The sequence below is a fragment of the Macrotis lagotis genome, chromosome 1, assembly GCF_037893015.1.
Source record: "Macrotis lagotis isolate mMagLag1 chromosome 1, bilby.v1.9.chrom.fasta, whole genome shotgun sequence".
NCBI classification, from domain to species: domain Eukaryota; kingdom Metazoa; phylum Chordata; class Mammalia; order Peramelemorphia; family Peramelidae; genus Macrotis; species Macrotis lagotis.
The window spans coordinates 276,578,287-276,601,801 of NC_133658.1; the positions used below are offsets into that span (position 1 = coordinate 276,578,287).

A 23,515-nucleotide genomic window follows, 5' to 3' on the forward strand; every position below is an offset into this window, starting at 1 on the left:
AACTTACCAAAAGAAGTCAGATTCAGAGTCTCTTGGTGAAAGTATTAGTGCAAAAGGCAGAATGCAATTCACACAACACAGTAGATGCAACAGAGAGGACTTTTGGAAACTTTGGTTCAAGGTTGAAAGAAGCTTGACAGGAAAACTGAAGACATGGAGATAAAACTGTTGGACATGAAACTTTTAAAGTATACTATGGGCTGTAAGTGCGCTGAGAAATCAAACTGATGACCTGGAAAATAAAATGAGATTAAAAAGATATCAAGTTAGTGAGGGCTTGTGAATTTATATAAAAATTATTTTCATTTTTTTCACTTTAAGTGAAGAAATTAAAGATGAACAATTTTTACATGTCCAGAATGTGTCATTTTAATTAAGCTAGATGAATACCAGGGATAAAAAAATAGCGTGAAATTAAGAAGCTAAATAAATAAGAAAAGAATTAAGTTACTTGTAAATTGTAAGTTCTATGATTCTATGGACTATCTCACTTTTTGTATTAGTATATATAGCACAGTACAGTGCCTTGCACATAGTAGATACTTAGATGCTTGTATATTGATTAGTAATATAGCTGGAATTTGTAGCCTTGCTTCACTCTGAACTTATGAGGAAAACTTGTGGGTTTTTTCTCATTATAAAAAAATACTAGTGCTACTGCTTATTTTTTAATAAATATGTTTAAACATATTAAGGGAGAGCCTTTGTAAATCGATGATTTTTAGATTTGTTAACATAAACAATAATTGTATTTTTCAAAGTCTTTTGAAAATCAACTGACAGAATCATCTTTTTTACAGATGAGAAATCAAGGTAAACTGTGACTTGCCCAGGGTCACACAATTAATAACTGTCTGAGGTTAGATTTGAACTAATGTAGATAAGTCTTCCTGATTCCAATCGCAGGATTCTATCCACTGTGCCACCTAGCTGCCTTCTTCATAGCAGAAGGCAAAGAACAGAAATACAGAAAAATCATCAACAATCTATAAACTACTAATAAATTCCTTTTTAAAAGTACAAAAAGAAAAACAGTATTTAAAATAAATATAAAGTGTATAAAATATCTGAGACTTACTCTAACAATTCACAGGACTTACATAATATCACTGTAAACAAAACAAAGAAATAAAGGAAGCTCTAATAACTGGACAGATAACCAACATTGCAAAACAAATAAAAAATAAAGGAAAACCTAAATACCTGGTCAAAGTCAACACTGAGGGTCATGGCACATGACTGTCAAAAAATGCTACTACACAAATAATTTACAGCCTTAGAACTATACTATCCAAACAATCAAAAGAGTATTTAATAGATCTAGGCTATATACTTATATATATGTATATTTGTATTATATATAAAATCAAATGGAAGAATGAAACATCAAAAATTTGAAGGGAAATAATTTTTTAAAATAGGAACAAAGACAGCCTAACATTACAAGATCTATAATTATATCACAAAGCAATAATTATCCAAAATTATTTGATACTGCTTACAAAAGGAAAATAATATTGGATCTGTGTAGCAGACCACAAAACTTCAGCCATCAATAGACCAAAGAACACAAAACACTAAGGAAAAAATTTTTTATCTTATAAGAACTATTAGAAAAATTTAAAATCATTTGTTGGATAATGGATGAACAAGCTATTACATCTACATCTTACATATATTACATTCAATCCCAAAAAGACAAATTATCTAAAAATAAATCATCATATTGTTTTTGAAAATAAGAAAATAGATAAAAGGATGGGGACTGATGTATTTTCACTGGTGTAGGAAACTCTACACCAAAACAGGTTGGTATTTTTCTGCTATTTATAATGTTAAAGACTTTCTCAGAGCACTAAGAGATAATAAAAATTGCCATTATATCTCAGGATTCCTTAGGACTTGCTGGTTTGAAGGTAGGTTTTTGATCCCCTAGAAAATTATTAAATTCCATTAACTATGGTAGCAGGGAAATTTATGACTAGAAAAGAGAGCAAATTATCAAAGGCAAATGGGGTAATTTAATGTAATTTAATATAATTCTAAAAAGATTTTCCATAAACAAAACCAATTCAGCTTAAATAAGAAGTTATTTCTTGAAGAAAAATTTCTCTTATCAAAGATCTCTGATTAAAATATATGATAGCAAGGGGTGGCTAGGTGGCGTAGTGCATAAAGCACCGGCCCTGGAGTCAGGAGTACCTGGGTTCAAATCCGGTCTCAGACACTTAACAATTATCTAGCTGTGTGGCCTTGGGCAAGCCACTTAACCCCGTTTGACTTGCAAAAAAAAAAAAAAAAAAATATATATATATATATATATATATATATATATATATATATATATATATATATATATATATATGATAGCATAAGTAGGGTGATGCCTGAGAGAGGTACAGAAATCTGGTTAGGGAACAAAAAGAACAAGCTTCCTTACCAAAGTCTGATTTCCCAGAGACAGAAGCCATGGATCCAATGGGAGGCAAAGGTGGAGAATGGTTTGAGGGGAAGGAGTTCCAAGGAAGTTATTAAAGGAAAGAAGGGTCACACATGTTGCAAAGTATACACAAAAAAGCCCTATTTGAAGTAACAAAAAACTTAGTTCTTATGAAATAGGGAATAGTTGACAAAACATAGTACATGGATTTCATGGGATATCAGTGAACCGTAAGGAAAACATGAAGATTTCAGAGAAACAAAGGAAGACTTAGATGAACTGATATAAAACAAAAAAATAAATGATATACAAAATGATTACAATAATGTAAATAAGGAATGCATTATAACATGACAAAATTCAAATCTTAAAATAGATGATACAGGACTCATGATAATGCAATTAAAGGGAAGTTTCAGCTCCAATCAATGTTGAAAATCTTTGCTTTGTTTTTTTTTCCCAAAGAAAAATACCAGATGAAGGGAGTTCTATTTTGAGAAGTGCCTACTACATCAAAACAACAGGCAGTAATAAAAAATATATAGATTACAAAAGTGATCAAAATAGAGAAATTTTTAATATTTAGAATGCATAGAATAAATAAACTTCAGGGCAGCTAGGTGGCATAGTGGATAGAACACCAGCCCTGGAGTCAGAAGGACATGAGTTCAAATCTTGATTCAGACACTTAATAACCACCTAGCTGTGTGACCTTGGGCAAGTCACCTAATTCTATTGCCTTAAATAAATAATAAATTCTAAAAAAAAATTTAATAAAGAAATAAATCTTCCCCAGGCTGGCAGACTACATACTATACTGAAAGTTATATGTATCATGTGATTTTAGACATGAAAAACAACTACCTAATAACAAGGATGTCAAAGAACCTAAAAAGAATCTTAGTCAACAAATACTACCAAGAGGAGTGATCTGTCAAACCAAAAGCAACACCAGTCTATGAATAAATGCTACTAAATATATCCATGTACATTTCTGATTAGTGAGATGCAGAATAAGATTATATTTTACTATTTTATCTTTACAGAAATCTTATTTTGTTGTATTGATGGGAGCAACCTTGTTGGAAGAGAGCCTTTCAGATTAGTAGCGTTTGCTGTATTATATCAATCTTACAAAGAAAGAAGATGGAAGGTTATGACCATATCATTCCATTAAAAAAAAATAGAGAGAGGCAATAAGAGAGTTAAAATAATTTGAAGAAAATTCATCAAGACCCTAAAGGTAACTTGAGAATGAAAATAGAAGGAAGACATTAAAGATAAGAAAAATATAAAAGATTTGAAAAGCTTTTTAAAACAAAAATTTTTTTCACCAACAAGGGCAATACAGCCCCCTGAGATAAACTCTAGCATCCTAAGACTAGAAGTAAGCTTACTGAAAAGGAGAAATGAAATTAGAGGTAGCAACTATAGGAAAAACAGTTGGATAAGCCAAAAAGTACATACAGAATAGATTCCTGGCTGGAAACAAGCCAAATCTTAGGATGCTGAAGAATTAAATCACAAGGTATCTGAAAGAGGAGAAAATATTGAAGGCATGGAAAAATATCAGATCTTAGTAATTTTTTTAAATGACTAAGAAATGATCAACACACACACACACACACACACACACACAAAAACACAAAGATACATTTTTCAGGGTATAGAAGAATCATCTGCATAGGTTTAAAGTCTTGTCAATGAAGGTATTAGAAGTAGCCAATCTTCCACAGTACAGCCTATCTACTATTAATACAACAAGCTAAAAAACAGAAAAAATGAATTTTCCTTATTGCCAGTTCGTAATAATAAAAACCATTTGATTCAATACAGCAAAACATTATTAATCTTAAAGGCTCTCTTCCAACAAAGTTAATCCCACCAATACAACAAAATGATTCAAGATCCCTGTAAAGATAAAACAATATATAATCTTGTTCCGCAACTCTCTCATCATAAACTTTGGGCAAGGCTCAAAACAGGAAGAGATGCATGCTCATCAAGGTTCAACACTGTCATGGAAGAAATCCAGTGTTGAATCCAAGCTGAAAAGCCCTATGGATAATGAGATTCTCCCAAAGTTCATATTTGTGAATAAACTTGTGCTGATTTCATCAAACTCCAGAACAATTCAGAATCTCCTGGACTGAAATCTGTAACCACTGACAAAAACAGTCTACTCATTCACAGAAAAAACTAATCCAACAAAGAATTATCATCCAGATGAACAGAAAACAATCACACTGTCTTATGAAATATACCTTGGACATAAAATGCAAATGGTTAATGACCAAGTCAGAATTTTTCTTAAATTTTACTTATTTAAGGCAATGGGGTTAAGTGACTTGCCCACGGTTACACAGCTAGGTTATTATTAACTAAGTCAAATTTGAACTCTATTCACTGCGCCACCTAGCTGTGACTCCCAAGTCAGAATTAAACCAGAAAGTCAGACTCCCAAATCAGAATTAAACCAGAAATTACCTTCAGAAAACTATAAATTTCACATTTCTTCCAGGGAAAAAAAAAGAATTCACTTTTTAGTACCGATATTCTAGTTGTTTTGCTGTTTCTGAGTCACAGAATAATATACTCACACATTTAACAAAAGTTTACAACTTCAAGAATTTGCAAGATTTTATTAGTAACCTCATTTTCACTTTCACATTGGCAATTACACACATTCGTGGCTAGGGGAATAAAGCCTGTGACTTTGACAGTCTCAGAATCTTCTGAAAGCATTTACTAAAATCTCAGCAACCTCTTCCTTGGTTTTCAGAGAATGGACAAGGTAGAGAGATTTACAATAGTACTGGATACAGTACAATGACCTCATAACTCTATCTGACACAGTGAAAGGTTAAGATTCTGGTTTACAAAATGTTTAAGCTTTAAGAATTTTATTTGCTGTACAGGAGTTATGGAATTGTAGATTTCATGTGTTAGGAAAAATTAATATTGTCTAAAATCATTTTTTAAAATGAGATGCTAGCACAAAAGGTCACAGAATTCTACAAAATTACTAGAAAGAAAAAATGCATTGCATGCTACCAGTTTTATGTACTGTATTTTATGTATTATATCAAGGCAACTAGGTTAAGGAATAGTACACAGTATCAGAATTAATGATTTTTTATAAACACTCTTCAAAAACAGTGTATGTTCAGCAATCTCTAGCATATGATTTCAGGTTTTGGGGACTGCAGGATTTTAACCCCTATTTCCCCATTGTTTCAATGTATCAAATTTGTATTTTTTACTTTTGCACCATTTTCTAACAATATTACTGCTGCAAAAATAGAGGATTTACTATACTTTCAAAGAAGTAAAAAATGGAAAGGTACAAAGTGAATATGAATGGGTTATAACATATAACAAAGAAAAATCTTTAAAGAATAAAAAATATAAGAAAAATATCTCAGTAAAAAAAAAAAAGTTGGCCTATGATGAAGCAAAGGGCTAACAAGGCAAAAGAAAGGCCCATATTAAGTACAATGGAACCCATATACAACCAACAAACTTATAGGAGAACATGGACAAATTCTCCACAGGATATGGAGACAAAGATGCTTATATAAATCTACACTGATAAAATTGCATATCAATGACATAACTGATCATTTGAATATATGAATACTGCAATAGCAGTAGCATCAAACTCAAATAGAACAAGATATAAGGATATATAAGTATACATAACAAACAGTACATAAGGATCCCTGTGGCTGTACATTGATTTTAAAAAAAAACCACACACCAAAATAATCTATGTTTGTTGTATTTTTATTTATGCTGCTAAATATTTTCCAAGTATATGTTGTCTGGTTCTGGCAGCACTAAGCACTTTATGAAGTATTTAACATGTCTGCTCAATGTTGGTACATAAATATAAACATAATTTTAGGTTTCTTGTTTAATAATTAAAGTATATGTTGAAAAACATGGCATAGAATTCTTATACTTTGACCTGTCAGACTGAGTTTTCTTTAAATTTTAGATTCCTCTAAATTTCATTAAATACCTGCTGATTGAGTATAAAATGATCAAACAGAATTTGAGTACAAAAGAAATTTTGTACTTTAACAAATGGGATTTTCCTTCTAACAATGACCTATAACAGACATTACTTATTCCAGGTATATAATTACCCCACGTTTTTGTTTTAATATAAGAGACAAATCATTCTTATATGATATAAAAATTTGTCAGAGTTCATTAAAAACTATTATGTAACTATGAGAAACAATCATTTGCTTTCTTAAAGTCTAGCATAATTGTCATAGACTTTTAGGATCTTAAGATTTAGTACTTGAAGAAATCTTAAATTATATCACTCTAACCCTTCACATTTTGAATCTGTAGAAACTCAAAAATTAAACAACTTGCATAAAGTCCTGAGGTAATATAGGTAAGGGTACTCAACCCCAAATCCAGCATTCTTTCCACTGCTCCAAGTTGTCTCCATGTTTTTCCATTTGTGCATAAGTCTTAATTAAAATAATGACTGTAACAATTACAAAAGAAACTGCTATAGTTGTGGTGATCAGAATCAACTAATGAATAATAATAACAACAGTATCTAGTAGCACAAATGAGTCTAAATTAATGCCCTAATTCCTCCATTTGTATAATGACAAGATACTTAATTTCAATGCAAATATGGCAGAACTAATCAGATTAATATCTATGATACTATAATTGTGAAAAATATTAACCCGTATTGTATCCCAAAGCTTCCTAGTACCCAACCCTACTTTTCCCTTCTTCAATGAATACCCATTTGTCTCTTTCTTTCCCTAAGATGAAGATCATGAAGCTTCTCTGGCCTCTAATAAATAAAGACAACTGGGGGGGGGGGGGGAATCTTAGAAATTGTAGCTTAAATCAAAAATGACAAGATGAAAAAATTCTAAGTTTCTAGCCAATACAAAGATTTTAAGCTTGATAGGATTTCCAATAAAAACAAGAAAAGTGTACATTCACTAAAAATAATAAATGGCATTGGAGCAGCTAGGTGGTGCAGTGGATACAGCACCAGCCTAGGAGTCAGGAGTACCTGGGTTCAAATATGACCTCAGACACTTAATAATTACCTAGCCGTGTGGCCTTGGGCAAGCCACTTAACCCCATTATCTTGAAAAAAATCTTTAAAAAAATAATAATAATAAATGGCATTTATATAGAACTTTAAGGTTTACAAAGTACTTTAACTACATTTTTATTTTATTCTTAGAGCAATGTTGTAAAGTATATAGTACAAATTTTACTACTTCTAATTTACATGCTCATTGAGTTGAAGTAATGTACAGAGGCCAGATTCAAGCCAGATCCTGGGTCTCCAAAGCTCTTTCCACTATATCACTTCTCCCTTAAAGTTCTCCTTTCATACCCAATTTTTGTCAGAAATGACTGCAAAAAATATATTTAACCAACTGTAAATTATGTATCTATAAACTAAATGGCCTTTTGTCTCAATTATATATATAAAATATGATAAAAATTAACCAACACATAAAATTTTAGATCTAATGAGGATCACAGACTTTTAGGAGTTAGAAAGGAACTTAGGAGGTTATCTAATTCCATCATAAGAATTTGAGACTTGAAGAGGAAGAATGATTTGCCCAACCTTACACAATTGCATTCAGAATTTGAATGCAGGACCTCTGGATCTAACTTCAACAATTTCCCCATCATATTTATAATACAAATATTAAAAGCCTATTTACAAAGTTGTCTTATTTTCATAATTTCTATCATATATTAACTATAACAAATCAATAAAATGTGAAAATTTTGTCAATCATAGACTGTAAGTGGGTTTCTCCATGGATTTCCCAGGCAACTTAAAGATTTTGAAGAGACTTAAAGTCACATGATAAAATTTTGAGAATTTTTTTGTTGTTTATTTTCATCCATATGCATTTGTATATTTTTAAGTTACAAAATTTCCTTCCACCCTCCCTTCCCATCCCCCTCCCCTCAATAGCAAACAGTCAGGTTAGCATTGTACATACATATTTTGATAAACATGTTTACAGATTAGTTATTTTCAGTATGAGTCTGGAGGGTTGGTTTTTTTGTGTGTTTTGTTTTGTTTTTCTTCCTCTGGTTGGGGAAAACATAGTCCACAGCCCATCTAATCCAGAATTGGAAATTGAATGGATTTCTATCAATTGGGGAATGGCTAAACAAGTTATGCTACATGAATACTATGGAATACTATTGTTCTATAAGAAACCATATAGTCAGACTCTAGAGAAGCATGGAATGACTTATGGGATCTAATGCTGAGCTATGTAAGTAGAACAAAGAGAACAATGTATAAATGAACAACAACATTGTGAGATGAACAACTTTGATGGAAGCAGCTTGTCTCAGCAGTTCAGAGAGCTAGGACAACTGTATTATACCAGCTACGAATTTTGAGAAATTGAGAGATGCCCTTCTCATATGAAATTTCTTCATATCATGCATTACAAGTTGTCTGTCTTGCTACCTTTAAACAAAAAGATTTTCTTTATGAACTTCCATATAAACAGACTATCAGCTTCATTTTGTAAGGCACAATAGCTTACAACAAATTAATTTTCATCCTTGGATCATCACCCTGCTGGTTCAAAAGGTCAAGAATTAACTAAATTAAATTCAGTGAGAATTTATTAAGCATCTATTATGTACAAGACAAAATGATACAAAATGTTCCCAACAATTCCTGCCTCCAGAAAGCTTATATTCTACCAGGGGATATAGCATGTAAAAATAGTTAAGAAAATTCACAAAAACTGTGAGGAGTGTTAAGGACTGTTAAGGTTAACAGTCTTTTTGAGTTGCCATATTTTCCAGAAATACAGGACCCAGATAACACAGGAGGGCCCTGAATGTGTCAAGGACAACCAATACCAATATATACCTACAACAAGCCCCAGCTGACATACTTTGTTCTTTGCATCCCAAACTGGATTCCTGATGTGTCCTTGGGAGTCATGATAGGTACCAGTAAATTTGCACTAGTCTGGGAAATTGCTTATGCAGCTGGGATCTCTATAGATAAACAGACCATCCTATCTTGCCAATCTGACAAATTTCCAAGGGAAAAGATGACAATTGCATTTCTCCTCCCTTTCAGGATGAGTTTTGTCCTTTTCCAAACTTTACTGCACATTTTCCCCTTCTATGCCAGGCCCCTTTAAAAAGATGAAGATTTCTGTATTCTCCACTTCCCTTTGTTTTATAGTCATAAATATGCAAATGTTTCAAGTCCCACCTGTGGTTGCTGTGGCTGCTGGTCCAAAAGATTTTGCTATACTTTCTAATCTTGCTCAAGAGGAAGACCAACCTAGGTCTTGAAGGATAGATGGAATTTAGATTAAGACAACAAAGAACATGGAAAGGTCAAAGAGGAAAAAAACAATACAGAAACAAAAGTACTTACTCCTTAACCCTTTAAAACCAGGATAGAGTGCTGGGTCTAAAGTCAGGAAGAGTTCAAATTCAGACTTAAGACACTTACTAGTTGTTTGTTGGTCTGACCCACAGAGCAAGTCACTTCAGCTTTGTTTTCTAAATTTCACAAACAGGAAAATGGGAATAATAATTTATAGCACCTTTCTCTTTGGATTATCTGTGAGAATCGAATGAAATATTTGTAAAAAGTGCTTAGTATAGCATCTGACACACAGTGAGTGTTAAATCAATGCTTATTCCTTTTCCCTTTCATTCCCAATCTAAGATTCTTTGAATGGTTATAAAAGTATACCATATTTCCCCTGTATAAAACACACTCTTTTCGAAAAATTTGGGATCAAAAAACTGGAAGCAACTTATACAGTGGTTGTAGATTTAACTTGGATGTCCTGCTTTTTGCACTTGTCTTTGCACTCACTGGCTTGCATTTGCTACCAGTATAATAAGTTATATTTTGCCACATCCTGCCTAGAAATGGCTTAGAAAAGATTTTTGTCCAGCGCTGAATTTAAAGTCTAAGTGATCCAGTTTGCAAAAGTGAATGGAAATCATGCTGTTGAACATCACTGTGGTCCTCCTCCAACTGAGTCAGTTGAAGACTGACTACCAGAAGAAACACTATTGAAAACACCACAGCAGAAGAAGGCCATGCATGAGAGACAAGTCAGCAAAATAGCCTAATTTTGAGAGGGAATTGAAGAGATGGATGGAAGAGCAAAGGACCATTGGAATTTCTGTGCCACAAAGATGGTCCAGCATGAGGCCAGAAGAATTACAGATGAGAAAGAAGTGACTGATTTCAATGGAGGACACAATTGGAGCTTCAGGTTCATGAAGCAGAATGGACTAAGCATGGTCCATGCACAAGACTTGCCCAGGGAGTGCTTGTGGTCAACCACAGAACAGAGCACAGGCAGGAGAGCAGGCAGAGCCTCTCCTAAGATAGTGATTTATCATCAAATACAGTTGAGGACGAATTAATGGATGAGAGTTTTGACAGTGGAGGAGTTGTTGTATGAATTTTATGAGGAATAATACTTGAGTTCAATAACTATGTAATACATATTTTTTTCAAATTCAGGCCCCCCAAAATTACATGGGAGCATCTTACACACATGGGGAAATACAGTAAATTAAGTATGTTATCATCTGGTATTACTAAAATATGGTATAGGACTTCAAAAGTGACTGATGGCAAACTAACTGTATAACATATCCTTGAAAAGATAGGTGTTGAAGGCTTTCTTTTAATATAACATATATGACCCCAAAAAGCCTTTTCTCTCCTAGGTTAATAACCATGGTATTATCCCTCGCCCCACATATCCAATCAGTTGACAAATCTTCCCATTTTTACCTCTGCAACATCTCTTACAGTTGCCATTGTATCTCTAGAATAGCTGCACTATTTCAGAGGCCTACTAATTGATCTGGCCTCAAGTCACTGCCCATTCACTGAAGAGAAGAAAGCAGCTTATACAAAAACTACAATATTATAAAGGAAAACTATGAAAGAATTAAGAATTCTAATCAATGGGGGTGGCTAGGTGGCACAATGGATAGAATACCAGCCCTGGAGTCAGGAAGACCTGAGTTCAAATGCAGACTCAGACACTTAATAATTACCTAGCTGTGTGTTGGCAAGGCACTTAATCCCAATGCCTTGCAAAAAAAAAACAAAAAACTAACAACAACAAAAAAGAATTCCAATCAATGCAATGAACAACTATGACTCCAGATGACAATGAATTGAATATACCTCCTACATCTTGACCAAAAGATGATGGACTAGAAGTACTGAATGAGACATATTTGTGGCTGTGTTTCCTTAATTAAACTTATTTGTCACAAGTAAAGACATTCAATTTGTGTGAGGAAGTAACAGTAATTTTAAAAGAAAAAAGACATTAACCAAAACATTTATAAAATACACAGAAAGCAGGAGGAAGTTGAAAGATATAAACTTGAACAGAATTAGAATAAGTATGTTAAATTTATCACATATGTTTTTAAAAAGCAATAAATAAGATTCAGGTTCATATGCAATTCGTTTTCTGTTCTTATTTTGTTTGTAGAAATGACCGTTGTCTATTGATGACTGTTAATTTCATTTCTCTCCCCATTTCAATCAATCCTCCAGTCACTTAGCAAAGTGATTTTCCTCAAGTACAAGTGTGACTATGTAACTCCCCTAATCAACATACTCAATAACTCCTGGTTGACTCTAAACTATTGTTTAGATTTTAAAACTCTTTACAATATGGCTTAACCCACACATTACTCCCTTTCTTCTACTTTACTGCACAAGCAAAATGGGTTTCTTGCTAATCTTCTCATGCAGTACTCCATCTCCTCTACATGACTTTGCAGTGGCTGTCCTCTATACCTAATCTGTACTTCCTAACATGCCTTACTTCCTCCAAAACAAAGTTCAAACATGACCATCTACATCAGGGGCAGGGAACATCCAAGCCCACAGGTCATATAGACCCAAGAAATCATATGGCAACTGCAGACTGGACTTGAAATTCAATAATCCAGAGCTTTTTGGGAGTTAATTAATTAAATGTTTGACCAAAGACAGTAGGCTAATTTTTAAGCTGATAATAGTAAACATCCCACAAATGATGTTATAAATATCCAAACATCCCTCAGCATAAAGATTCCCTACCACTGATCTACACAAAGATTTAACTCTAACATTCTTCCTTTCTAGTTTGTATTTATTTTGCATTAATCCAATATATAATAGTGAGCATTTATAGAGTGTCTTAAAGTTTAAAGTCTTCAAGTACTTTTAAAATATCTCATTTTATCCTGACTATATTTTCTCCACAATTTTTTCTGGTTCTTCCTGATACCTAAAATGCTCTTCCTCCACAATCTCTGCCTACTAGTTTCTGTGAATTCCTTTAAGTTCCAACTAAAATCATATCTTCTAAGGAGCACTCATTTCTCAATCTCTCTCAATTCTGATGCTTGCCTTCTATTGGCTATTTTCTAGTTTTCCTGCATATAGCTTGTCTGTAACCTTCTCCAGGGCAAGAATTGTCTTTGACTCTTTTTTTTATTCCCATAGCAGAGCCTGAACTATAAGTTTGCTTGAAAGATTGACTGACTAACAGACAAGGAAAACTGAAGATGAAAAAAGTAAAGTGATGTGCCTAGGTCACACAACTGGTAAACGTCTGAGGCTGGATGAGAAATCAGATCTTCCAATGATCAATGTTCTATCCATAGCAATATCTAATTGACTTATACATACATGATGTCTGTCACCCCCAACAGAATAAAAGCTCCTGGAAAGTAAGGGTCATTTTTGCTTTTTAATTCCCAGAAATCTAGCACACAGTACAATAAGATGCATTCTTGTTAAACTGATTCATTAAAGACATGAGTCGCAGTTTTATTTTCAGAATTCAAAACTTTCCAAATCTGGAAAAGTTTTTCTTGAACTTGTGCTGGGCTGGGAGACCTTAAGAGTTATGGGGTACCTCCAAGCCTGAATGAAATACACAAGCAAAGATTTAACGACCTAAAATTCAGATTTCTAGGGGACATTCAAATCCCTCTCCTATTGCTAAGCAATATTAAGGCCTCAGACATCTCAGAAGTTCCAAGTTAGAAAATTTAGAAAATAAGATCAAAGAACTTTGTTTTTTCAAAGTAGATTAAACATATCCTGCTGGTTTATAAATGCAAACTTTCTAAAACTCCCTCCAACATCTTCCCTGATTTTACCCATCTATTATTTTTCCTTACTTAAATCTTTTATCTTGGGCTCTTCTCTAATCCCTCTTTATAGCTAAACCAGAAAACATTTTGTTCTATTTTGTTCTATTTTGATCATTTCATCATTTCTCTTCACTTTTCCAAAATCCTTACCATTCTTTTGAAGCCTTACTGTAGGCAGGTCCCATTCCACCTCTGAGCATGTTTCTAAGTCTCCTAAAAGATGATTTTGATCTATACTTGCAAACTATTTTCTTTTTCTAATTCTTATGACCAAACTTTCTAACATTATAAAAGTACTTCAGGAACTGAGTTCTATATATGTACCAGTTATCTCCCTTCATGAGTATGACTTGTCCTAATTTTTGTAGCTAGCTTATAAGTCCCTGTACACAATTTCTGTCAGAATATATATATATATATATATATATATATATATATATATATATATATATATATATATATATATTGTGTGGTATAATGGAAATAATCCTGGATATGGAGTCAAAGAATCTGAGTTTTAATCCCAAATCTCATTTAATCTGTGTAGAATCTTCAGCAAGTCATCATCCCTCTGGTCCTCATCCAGGTGAGATTAGCAATGTCAAACTTAAATAGAAATTGATCCCTGAAGGTTGTATATTGACTTAAAAACTGATCTATGCTGTATTATATTTTCATTTACTTTGCTCAACATTTCCCAACTACATATTCATGTGGTTTGAATAGTACTGGGAGTTTTCTAACCTGAGTTTAACACTGACCTCTAAGATCCTTTCCAACTCCAAATCCTATATGACACTGGAACAGTGGCTAGCTCTGCTTTGCAGTGACCCCTTTTTCTTCACATCTCTGTCTACCCAAAGCCTTCCCCTACTCTCATACAGAGTTCTTCTCACTTCAGATGGCAAGTAAAGGCAAGGCGGACACTGAAAAGGGGTGGCTAGGTGGCGCAGTGGATAAAGCACGGCCCTGGAGTCAGGAGTACCTGGGTTCAAATCTGGTCTCAAACACTTAATAATTACCTAGCTGTGTGGCCTTGGGCAAGCCACTTAATCCAATTTGCCTTCTAAAGAATGTTCTAAAAAAAAAAAAAAAATTAAACTCTTAACTTATTGCAATCTCTTAATAAAGCATTGCATCAAGGCTCTTTTATGAAGCTGATTTCTGTTCCTCTACTGAAAATATACTTTAAGAAAATAAAAGATTTCACAATTATACAGTCCCTATGACAAATTTCATTTATTCCAGAAACCAATCTCTGCAACCCTGATCATAAATTTAATTTGCATAAAGACCTTTCTAGATTTATAGACAAAAGAAAGCATAACAGCCTGCAGGAGAGACAAGTCTATACACCATTCCAGATGACATGATAGTCATATCCACATGGTGAGCACCTGTAACAGCACGTTATTCCTCCATTAGCACCGCCAAACTCTTCCAAAAGCCAACACACGAAGTTTTTCAAATTTTTTAGTATATTTTGAACTATTTACATAGGCTTTTTTTTATCATGAAAACTAGATTAATGTTCACTACCCTTGTCTTAGGCAAGAGAAATCTCCTGAATAAAAAGAAGCATTCGGCAATGAAAGATGACATAGACAGCAAACTGATCCACACTTCTCAGAATATAGAATATAATCTAACTGCCTTCAAAATCTGAATAGGTATACTGGTCTCTGCATCTTTTCTCCATACTTGTAAAACTGCAGATACAATGAACAGCAGCAGAACTACATATTTCATTTGACCTATTTAGACTCTTTTTTTACCTTTCTGTATATTTTCCTCCAGAATATAAGCTTTCAGCAAGGAGCAAAGAAAAGGACTAACTGAAATATATGGAAAACATTCAATACTACTAAGACAAAATCTTTCTTAAAAAATACAACATATCTGATTCAGCAAAGAATAAATATGAAATGTCTGTATGGGCTAAGTAGGTGGTGCACTTCTAATCATCAAAATAGAAATGACTATTGGCCAGAAAAAGAAATCTGTGGGATCACCAATATTTTCGTACCTTGAAAAATATTCTCTCTCCCCTTCCTGATCCACTACTAAGATTTTCCAATCCACAGAAAGATACTACTACTACTGAAAATATATTAGTTATGAGTCAAGTCAGAGCTAATATGAAAGCCTTTTCATGTCATATACAAAAGAGAATGCTCTGCTTTTCTGATCTTGCTTCTCCATCCTACTGCAAAGTACTTGAGTTTCCTCAAACATAGAAAATGTATCACCTCCATACTCCCTTTCAAAGGAACAACATAAATCTACAAAGATGAGTCAAAGAACAATCTATACCAACCAGAGCTACTTAAAATTAACGAATTATTAAAACAGAAGATAAACACACAGAATCTTCTTGGTTTTACCTCCCTCTTCCACATTTAAGTTCACAAATATGGGTCAGCTAGTTAGCTCTAAGTTTCCTTACCTCTTGCATGATCATCTGGAAGATTTAAATGGCTATGCATGATAACATTTATAATCTTTTTTTCCCCCCTCTTTTCCCTCTTCAGGATCAATAAAAAGATTACATTCCCTTAGAAGCTAAATATATTGTTTGGAATGACCATTTCATATTTCATTTTTACTCAAATCAATCCAGGTTCTAAAGAATGTTCTATTCCCTAATTATTGTTTTATGGTTAAGGCTAAATTCCTGCATTTTTTTCTGTAGGAGATTAAAAAGAGAGGGAGTGAAGCTGCATAATAAAATGGCCCACTTTCTCCTTGCTACTGTCATCTTTTCCATTTATACCCAAGTCAATCACTTACCTGGCCCCAAACTGAGTCTGCCTCTTCTCATTCCCTGCTTCCCAGTTACTCAGCTAATAAGATGGTGCAATCTGTAAGTCTTACTTCTTTTGCCCCCACCAAGACATTCCTCTATTTTGTTGAGGAGGAAAGGGGAAAAAAATCTAAGTAAAATTAATATTTGCATCCTTATCTAAAATTTGAAATTTAGAGAAATCTTTAGTGTCAATTAACAAGCATCATAATTGAAAAGAACTAAATTATAAATTTCTTCTTGAATTAAGGCAAAAATATGATCTATAGGCCTCAGTCAGTATAAGCAACTTCAAGTGAATAGTGGGTTAAGATACCACTCTAAAGGGAAGCAGATCCCTCAATATAACCTCACAAAGTGGCAAAAGGCAATGTGTCCTTGAAAAAAAGCAGATTCCCCTCAGCCAAAACAAAGTTCTCCCTTTGTACACTATGCTCTTTCCCAGCCTTGGTTAGGGGGGAAAATTCATATTTCTAAATTCAATTACTCCCATGTACCTTCATCAAATTTTTGTCCTCATGTCTTAAAGCAGTTGTTTACTGCAACCAACCGCAGAGAAAATATAGTAGCTTAACTCTCCAACTCCCTCTAAAGGATTAATCTTCCAGTGGGCATGCTCAATTGAGATCGTTTTTCAGCAACTGCATCCATTTTATGAAATGAGGTCTGTTACAGACATGAGGAGGAAATGCCATTTCAGAACCACATTCAAGTTGTAAAAGCTCAAGGGACAATTCCTAATTCTTCTTTGAAGTTGTCATCTTCCCTCCTCAAGAGTATTTTCAAAATCTTCATACTATGAAAAGATTTTCAGATTATTTTGTACTTTTCTGAGAGAAGATATATAACAACTATGGATTTATTAATTTCTCCTAACAAATGATAGGTTCTTCTATTAAACTCAATATTAAAATAGCATCCTTCATTAAACAGGCTACTTTTTTCTCAAAATATGGCATTAACTTTGCTTTAAGAAACAAAAAACTGGGGGTGGCTGGTTAGGTGGCACAGAGGGGGATAGGTGGCGCAGTGGATAGAGCACTGGCCCTGGAGTCAGGAGTACCAGAGTTCAAATCCCACCCCAGATGCTTAATTACCTAGTTGTATGGCCTTGGGCAAGCCACTTAATTCCATTTGCCTTGCAAAAAAAAACAAACAAAAGACAAAAAACTGATAAAACCTTTAAAAAACCATAACAGTTGTAAAATTTTTATCACTCAGTGTCACATATAAGCAACATTAGATCCACAGCCATAGTGTCATGTTTATTTAACTACATTAATTATATCATACAAGTTCCTCAGAACTTACTATATATATGTGTGTGTGTGTGTGTGTGTGTGTGTGTATATATGTGTGTGTGTGTATATATATATATAATATATATATATATATATATATATAATATAAATGAAATACAAATATGTTGCAGTTCCCTCTATGCTTAAATAGGCCTTAGCATCAATCTTGTTCAATGATTCCACTGGCAAATGAGCACTACATGAACTCAAAAAAAAAGCATTTAGCCTTTTTCATTCTCTTATCCTCCTCACTACGACTCAGCCCTTTTCCCCAATTATATATCATGTTTCATTACTAAACTTATTTTCTACCTCATCAGAAGTAGAAAAGACAAGAAGAAAGGCTTTCTGCTTTCACCAGTTAGTAACATACATTAACTCCTTAATAGTAATATATTTAGGGAGACTGTTTTTCAAAATATAAAGAGTAAGTCATTTAAGTAAAATTTTACATACATGACACTTAAGAATGTGTTTCACATATTTACAGCCATTCCAGCAAAAAACTGGAAACTGAAGGGATATTCAACAACTAGGGAATGGTGTATGAATGTGACAGAACACTATTATACTGTAAAAAAATTAAGAGAAACAGTTTCAGAAAAACATCAGAAGCTTTGTATGAACTGATACAAAGTAAGCAGGGCTAGAAGAACAATTCATACAGTAACAGCAATATTGTAAACATAACTCTGAAGGGCTTAATAACTTTGATCATCGCAATGACCAATCCAATCACAGATTCATGGTACTCATGATAAAATATGCTATCCACTTCCATAGAGAATAAGGAATACAAACTGAAACACATTTTCTTCTACTTTCCTTTTCTATGATTTTTTTGAGGGGGGAGGGAAGCAGGCTAATGTGAAAATTTAATTAAATACAGAGTGAGATTTTGCATGCCTATATGCATTTGTGATGAGTTTTTCTCACCTCAATCAGTGGACCATTTAGAACTAAAAATAATATTAAATATTTTTTTAAAAATATGTTTCAGAGGAAGCTAGGTGGCGCAGTAGATAGAGCACCAGCCCTGGAGTCAGGAGGACCTGAGTTCAAATCAGACACTTAATAATTACCTAGCTGTGTGACCTTAGGCAAACCACTTAACCTCACTGCCTTGCAAAAAAATCTAAAAATTTTTTTTTAAATGTGTTCCATAAAAGACACACAAGTAAGCTCCTCTCCCCTCAATCAAAGTGGTACTTCAAATACAAAATGGGATCAACAATGACAGAACACATACCAAGACAGAAACAGGGCCTATGGATATATTCATATGCCTCCCTTTCCCTCAGAAGCTGAATAAGTGAAGCACTGAAAGTGAGACAGAGTCACAATGAGAGAAGCAAACTTCAGGCCTTGGTTCTATTAGTATAAGAAAGCTCATTCAGGCACAATACCTATAAAACAAACAAAACCTGGTCCCTCAATTATACAATGAATCATATGAACTGAAGCATTTCCAGATTCCAAGGAAAACTGCTACCCACCAGAGGGGCATATGGTTAACTGATGTTCTCTGGAAAGAGGAGAGGAGCTGTCTTGATAGCTAAGGAGTCTGAGCATGCACCCAAAGCATGGAAGACACCTACTCTCCGGTATTTCATTGTAACCTCTGGAGAGAGCCCTGATCTCTGATAGAGGATGTTAGCAAGGTCAGGCAGCTTCAATCATTAAATCCAACAAGAGACAATACTTGGTTTCTGAGGGCCAATCTAAGTAAAAAGAGGCTTATTACCAGCCTGAAATTCTCACTAGAGACCAAAAGACAAAAGGAAATTACCATTAAATGGAAAATTTATCCTTCCACAGGTTAGTGAGACAAAAAGGGGGGAATAAGAAAAACTACTTTCATCTTGCATCTAAACATGACATATAAGAGAATGTCATAGATTTAAGAAGTCATTTAGTTGAACTCTCTAATTTTATAGACAAAGAAACTGTTCCCAAGGTCTTACCTACCATTAATGACAGGGCCAAAATTCAAAGCCAAATCCTCAGAGTTAAAATTCAACACTCTTTCCACTCCAACATGATCATCTGTTATTACAATATTCATGATATATTTACTAAAAAAATAAAAAGACTACCATGAAAATGACTGCAATTTGTGCTCTTATAACTTATTACAGTAGATAATGAAAGTGATTAATTATACCAAGAATTAAATATGACTTTCCAAATAAAATTAGCACACACCTTAATAATGACTTTGAAATGAAAGTGAGAATAGAGGATAGTAGAAAAATAAGTTGGAAAATATGTCTCGCATAAGAAGAGAGGACAAAAATTTATACGATCACACCTAAATATCATCATATTTCTTGAGGCTAGAATAATAAATAATAAAGATATAGAAATATGTGTTTTCATATGTATATTCATGCACATTAACATTAAGATACATATATTTTAAATTGTGGGTTCTTTTAGAGCAGAAACCATCTTTTGTCTTCTTTTGTATCTTATCACTTATTACAATGCAAAGTATATGGTGAGTGCTTAATAAATGTTTACTGAATGTAAAGACAGATTAGATAGTACGTTTAGGATTTGCAAAGCAGTTTTACACATATGTCATCTGATCCTCAGAACAACCTTATGTTGTATTCTTTTACCCATTTCACAAAAGATGCAGAGAGAAGTTAAGTGACTTGTCCAAGCTGGGGGAGGGGGAGGGGATGGGAGGGTGGAAGGAGGGGAAGGATTCAAAACTCAGGTCCTCCAGACTTCATATGCCTCTAGGAAATTTAGAAAGCTGGAAAACAACAACGAGGTTCTTAAAATGTAGAACTGATTATCATAAAATATAATGTTATAATAGTCAATAACTAGTTCCTTAAGTGGAATAATTTGTAAATCACCAACAAAGGTACAGCAAGACCAGCATTGTGAAACAGAGGAAAAAGAATCAGTATTACCAAGTTAGAATAACAATATAGCAAATAAACATTTAATCTTTGTCAAAAAGATATGGCAGTCAAGGGAAACACTCATCTAAATACATTTGCAAAAATATTTTGAGGGAGAACAGAAAGTTAGGAGAACCATCACTATATAAAACAGTAAGAAAATGATCCTCATAACTGCATCTATAGACATAAAATACAGTACATGAGCCTGTTCTCAGCAGTGTCTCAAATTCAACATGTCCAAAACCATACACATTATCCTTCCACCTAAATTCAGTACTCCTTCTAACTTCTCTGTTTCTGTCACAAACAGGACCAGTTTTTTTATTCATTTAGATTAGATCCTTAAAGTCACTCATTCTCTCACAAATTCCAATCTAATCAATTGCAAAGTCTGGATGATTTTTACAGCTTCAGAATCATGACCTCATCAACTCTCTTCCACACTACTTCAACTGGGACTGCAAAATCTCCTATTTGGCATGCCTATTATCAGGCTTTCCCTATAATCCACTGTACACATAGCTACTAAAATGCTATTCCTAAGGCACAGATCTGTCACTCCCCTATTCAACAAGATTCATCAGTTTCCCAATGCCACTCAAACAAAATTCAACACCTCTATTTGGTATTTAAAAGGCCTTTATAATCTGCCTCTAAGTTATCCTTTCCAGACAACAGATTACTCAATTTAATTTACTCTAAATACTTGCCAAATTGGCCCTCTTGGTGTTCCATGCTTTTATACAAGTTACCCCCCCATAACTGTAATTCTTTCTTACCTTTGCCTCTTCATTAACCCTGGTTCTCTTCAAGGTTTAGTTCAAATGCTGCTTTCAAAATGACTTTCCTAATTCCCTAACCAAATCTACTTTGCATTTATTTTGGATATATCCTACATTTATTTGTCTAAGAATATGGTTTAGTACTAAAAATAGAATGATTGTTCCTTGAGGACAGGAACTGATTTGTTTCTTTTATCTGTGCCTGGCACTTAATATTTAAGCATATCTTGACTGATTGATTTGACATAATCAGCTGTCATGAGTTTTCTATCTAGTTCTTTACACTTTCATTTCTAGAGAATCAAGTAGGTTAGTCACGTAATTAAAGTGAATATGGACAAGTCATGTACTCTATTAGCATACATATAATAACAATCTAGAGCAGAAATTAACCTAGAGTCAGTGAATTTGTTTTTTAAATAATTTATAAAAAGCATTGCAATATAATTGGCTTCCTTTACAATCCTCTGTATTTTATTTTATCCATTTAAAAAATTATTCTGAGAAGGCATCAAAAGGCTTCACTAAGACTTCTATGACAAATAAAAAGATTAAGAATTGCTGACCTAGAACAGAACCAGAGATCATTGTACACCTTTAAAGGCTGTGATGAGGGGCAGCTAGGTGTGGCTCAGTGGATAAAGCACAGGCCCTGGAGTCAGGAGTACCTAGGTTCAAATCTGGACACTTAATAATTACCTAGCTGTGTGGCCTTGGGCAAGCCACTTAACCCCATTTGCCTTGCAAAAACATACATAAATAAATAAATGAATAATGAATGAATAAATAAAGGCTGTGATGATCAACTATGATAGACTTAACTCTTCTCAGCAATACAGTGATAAAAGACAATTCTAAAAGACTTAATGATGGAAAAATATCATTCACTTCCAGGGAAAGAATTATGGAGCCTGAATGCAGATCAAAGTAGACAATTTCCCCTTTTCTTAAATTTGCTGTTGCTTTCTTTCTCATGGTTTTTCACTTTTTATTCTGATTTTTCTTTCACAAGATGACTAATATGGCAATATGTTTAACATGATTGTACATGTATAATCTATATAAGAAGATTATTTGTCATGGAGAGTGGGGGGGAGGAGGGAGGGAGAAAAATGGAATTCGAAATCTTAACAAAAAATGAATATTTAAAACTATATTTACATGTAATTGGAAAAAAATAAAATTTAAATTAAAAAAAACACTACCCTAGAAAAAGGTTTCCATCATGTCGAAAAGAGCCATTATGAAAAATTTAAAGAACTTGGATAAGAGGTGCATGAATGAATTCAACTTACACCTCTGGAAGAAGTGTACACCTTCTTTGAAATCACAGCTTCAAAGGTACAGAAATAAATAAAATCTGTCCCATATTCCTTGCTTTGTTACTATGAGTACTTGCAAAAGAGTTGAGGGGTTGATATATGACATGAAGATTTTGTGAAAGTAAGTTATTTTTTGTAATGGCAATAGCTGTATTGCACACAGGAAGACTGAAATTCAAACCTGACCTCAGACACTTACTCCCTTTGTAACCTGGGGCAAGTCATTTAATCTCTCTATGCCTTAATCCAATGGAGAAAGAAATAGCAAATTATTCTAATATCTTTGCCAAGAAAACCCCACAAGCAGTATTGTTGTGGTCCTTGTGATAAAGAAGAGGAGATGCCCATCAATAGGGGAATGACTGAACAAATTTTGGTATATGAATGTTATGGAATACTAATATTCTATAAATTTTGGCATATGAATGTTATGGAATACTAATATTCTATAAAAAAAAAGAATTGTCAGACTCTAGAAAACCATAGAATAAATTACAGGAATTAATGCTAAGCAAAAGGAATAGAACCAAGAGAACACTGTACACATTAACAATAACATTGTGAGTTGATCAAACTTGATGGATGCAGCTCCTCTCAGCAGTTCAGAGAGCTAGGGCAACCCTAGGAGACTTAATGTTATACACATCCAGAGGAAGAAAAACAAAACAAAACAAAAAATGTACAGAATCTAAATGATTACATCCACTTTTTACAAGTCTCTCTTATGTTTTTCTTTTCTAT

At 33.6% G+C, this 23,515-nt stretch overlaps 1 protein-coding gene across 3 annotated transcripts in view; it reads right to left on the bottom strand.

The window, feature by feature from the left end:
* EHMT1 (euchromatic histone lysine methyltransferase 1) overlaps positions 1–23,515 on the bottom strand; it is a 281,275-nt gene that overhangs the window by 216,907 nt on the left and 40,853 nt on the right. The window contains exons 1-2 of one of the 3 annotated variants that reach the window (XM_074210546.1): positions 3,908–14,048; positions 8–232 (exon numbers count right to left, since the gene is read on the bottom strand). The exons of the other annotated variants lie outside the window; for them this stretch is intronic. The gene's annotated coding sequence lies outside the window, so the exon portion shown is untranslated. Of the gene's footprint in view, positions 1–7; positions 233–3,907; positions 14,049–23,515 lie in introns of those variants that run through there. 3 annotated transcript variants of the gene reach the window in all.